General features: G+C 39.5%; 1 pseudogene; it reads right to left on the bottom strand.

Annotated features, from left to right (window-relative positions):
- Positions 1 to 2,041: 2,041 nt before the first annotated feature.
- On the bottom strand, positions 2,042 to 4,029 carry LOC106475822 (annotated as a pseudogene).
- Positions 4,030 to 4,166: the final 137 nt, after the last annotated feature.

Below are 4,166 nucleotides of genomic sequence, written 5' to 3'. Positions count from 1 at the left end.
AAACAATAACATTCCTGTAACGTTCAACACCCAGTTTGTTACGTCACCATCAACAGAAGTATATAAATAATACCATTCCTGTAACGTACAACACCCAGTTTGTTACGTCACCATCAACAGAAGTATATAAACAATACAATGGGTGTTGTACGTTACAGGAACGTTGTTACGTCACCATCAACAGAAGTATATAAACAATATCATTCCTGTAACGTACAACACCCAGTTTGTTACGTCATCATAAACAGAAGTATATAAACAATACCATTCCTATAACGTACAATACCCAGTTTGTTACGTCATCATCAACAGAAGTATATAAACAATACCATTTAAAACTGGGTGTTGTACGTTACAGTTACGTCACCATCAACAGAAGTATATAAACAATACCATTCCTGTAACGTACAACACCCAGTTTGTTACGTCACCATCAACAGAAGTATATAAACAATACCATTCCAAACTGGGTGTTGTACGTTACATTTATGTCATCATCAACAGATGGTTAGAAACAATACCATTCCTGTAACGTACAACACCCACCTTGTTACGTCACCATCAACAGAATATATAAACAATACCATTCCTGTAACGTACAACACCCACTTTGTTACGTCACCCCCAATAGGACATTGTTTTGTAATCATCAGATAAAAATAGTATGTCCATCGAATTATCACCGCTACCGAAGGTGGACGCAGACTTTCACTCCTGTGTGTGTGTGAGTTTGTCAGCAAGGTTTCTCAAAAACGGCTGAATGGATTTGGACGAAAGCTGGTATACTCTGACCCAACTTAAAAGTATTAGTTTTTGGAAGGTCGTGGTCAAAGTTTAAGGTCACAGCAACGTCACGAATATCCAAAAAAATCCTTATCTGTTAACATTGGGGCCAATTTTTCGGACTTTTTGCTCTATTAACTCAGTCAAAAATGATTGAGTTTTGAGGACACTTGGTGAACATATGTCGAATACTATTCCTTTTCGCCCTCCCTGGTCCGTGTCAGTTGATAACGACGGGTATACGGAACGTTTTCGTATTTTTTTGAGAGCCAAATATGATCTAGGCTGAGTGTCCCTCTAGTTCAAGTTAAAACCATGAAACATAACTCACTGTGTGATATAAAAAGACTGACCAAAACATTTATGTGGAGACAGTAAGTAGCAAATTATTTTATTACCTACGATTTACAATAAAGACAAACAAATATATAATATTTCTCTACGTGAAAAACTATTACAGTTAACGTTTAATACAAGTATAGAAATTTTTCAGTTCAGTATCTGAAAATAGTATTATATATATATATATCAACCAAAAAAAAAAACCAGACCAATTTACGTTTCCTCATTTGTTAAAAGCTACACAAGTTTCTACCTACTTTAGTGGACGGCTTTGAGACGAATCATTATTTTAACTGGTTTTATCCAAACCGGCTCTACTCGCTAGCACCATTTCTGGCTTTACTGTTTAAAATTATAAACTTATCGATAATACCCGTTTTAATACAGTTCGTCTTCATAATATTGGTTTCTAGTTTGGTTTCCAAATCATCTGTGATGTCACTCGTTTCACAAGAGTTATTGAGAGTCATTATAATATTGGTTTCTAGTTTGTTTCAAATCATGTTCATTTGGTGAAGTACACACCTGACGTCATCCTGATCTACAAACTCATTTATCAACACCATACTGAATGCGTTGTTGATTCCAATAGTATACATGACTAACTTTATTGCTGTCTCCAGTAGTAACAGGAGTTGGAGTCAAGAAATACACTGTCTCCAGTAATAACATATTTCTTGACTCCAACTCCCACTGTCTCCAGTAATAACTTATTTCTTAACTCCAACTTCAATATTACCAGTATTAAGTTCTTTGACGGCTCCTGCACCAACGTTTCTGTTGATTCAACTAACAACTTCGTTACGTTAACTAATATTTTGTTGTCTCTAGCACCGAATTATTTTTATATTTCAGAACTGCCTTGTTTGTCGACTGATTTCTGAGATGAAACTTAAGATAAGACAGTATAAGTTTATTAGTCTGAGCTGTCAATACTTCTTTGGTCGTGGTTTTTATACATCTCTGGTTCTTCTATTGAGCCATTTTTATCAATATGACTGTCGATTGGGTGATTGGCTATACACTGCGGTCTTATTTTATTCATAACGTTATCAGCCCCCTGGACATTCCCTGAGCTAACTTTACTAAGACCGTGGTTGTTGTTTTTTCCTCCACTTTCATTACTACCGTCACTGTTGTGATTAACGTGACTGTTCCTGCGACTACTATTGTGACTACTGCTGCGACTCGTCACACGATCCTCACAGTCACGAGAGTCGGGTTCGGTGTGATTATTTTCACTGCTATTCGGAGCGTCACTAAACCTACTTGTACCCCGAGGTTCGATATAGCTTCTGTTTGTTCCGCTGTGATCACTTGTGTAACCGCCGTCATTGTCTTGGTTCCCAGGGTGGACTACCTTCTCGAGACGAGTAATTCGACGTTTTACTTTCTGCTGATAGGTGCTATATTCAGCTAGGAGATGAGCGAAGCGCGTCTGAAGGTTGTTTAGTCCTAGTTCTAGCTGGGTACATCGACGCTCTAAGTTTTCCTGTTCTCGCTCGGTAACTTTTAGTTTTTCTTGATCCAGAAGTCCATCCTTTAAGAGAATCTGCCTGCCCCGTTCAATCAACATTTTCTGGGCCTCCGGGTATTCCTCCAGCACGCTCCAGAGGTCCTCCTTAGACAGGCAGAAAAGGTCTGAGTAGCCGACGCTGCGGACATTGGCCGTCCTCCTGTTGCCCGTCTTCATACCGGCTATGTTTAAAATACTCAGTTCACCAAACACACTTCCATCACTAAGTGTGGCAAACACAGTCTTTCCGTCGTCACCGACCACACTTAGCCTACCTCGCTTTACAATGTACATCTCTTTACCCACATCTCCCTTGCGACAGATATAGTCTCCTGGACTGAACACCTGCAACCGGAGCTTCAGGACCAGCTGAACAAGAAGTCCCGGTTCACAGTCCTGAAACAGTTTGACCTGCTTCAATGTATCAAGATGAACGTGGATGGCAATCTCGGCTTTGAGTTTGTCCGGCAGCATGGACGTGATGGCTTCTTCATCAAGCGACTGTTTGTTGGTCCATAAGTAGTCAAACCACTTGATCACACGGTTCTCCAGATCCTTCGAGACTTTTCTGAACTCCATATATTGCTTGATGCTGTCCATTCGGTTTTGGAATTCTGCCCGGGCAGCATTCATATTGGTTATCATACTGCCAACATTGCCGACGATCGTGGCGAAGATGAGAACACCGACCAAGAAGTCGATAACAACAAAAAGATATTCAATATCTTTTTCTGGAACAGGGACCTCCCCAATGGTTGTCAGCGTCAGCGTGGACCAATAGAAACAGTAGATGTACTGGTAACGAAACGTGCTGTATTTGGGTTCACTGACGTTCTTGTAAACCCAACTGTCGGACCCAAAACCGATGTAGTAGCTCACAGAGAAATAGATGCAGGCGTTCCAGTGAATGATAACCAATATGTAGAATACAAGTTTGGCTATTCTTAAGGCATATGGAAAGTTTGTTCTTGTCTCTGTTCTGTCAAAAAATTCGAGCATCCGGTGCCAACGAAACAATCTGTTCAAGCGTACAATGACTGAACAGGGCACCTGCTGATGGCACGTGACCCCGACCATGGTGTAAAGAATGTCAGTAGGAAGCAGACTGAGAATGTCTAATTTAAAACCCCTGGATTTTGTGTAATTAGTTAACAACTTCCTAGTGTCTTCGACAAGGAGGCCTTGTTCTAAATATCCTGGAATAGAAACAAATTGTTCAGATGTGAGTCCTTGTTCTAAATATCCTGGAATAGAAACAAATTGTTCAGATGTAAGTCCTTGTTCTAAATATCCTGGAATAGAAACAAATTGTTCAGATGTAAGTCCTTGTTCTAAATATCCTGGAATAGAAACAAATTGTTCAGATGTAAGTCCTTGTTCTAAATATCCTGGAATAGAAACAAATTGTTCAGATGGTAAGTTTAAACCCTTGGATCCCCGTTAAGGAAGCACGTTATGGTAATATAATAATAAGTAAGGAAGCACGTTATGGTAATATAATAATAAGTAAGGAAGCACGTTATAG

This window comes from Limulus polyphemus, unplaced genomic scaffold, assembly GCF_000517525.1.
Source record: "Limulus polyphemus unplaced genomic scaffold, Limulus_polyphemus-2.1.2 Scaffold9229, whole genome shotgun sequence".
In the NCBI taxonomy this organism is placed as follows: Eukaryota; Metazoa; Arthropoda; class Merostomata; order Xiphosura; family Limulidae; genus Limulus; species Limulus polyphemus.
Note: the sequence above shows the minus strand (reverse complement) of the source record. Positions and strands in the feature narration are given on the sequence as shown.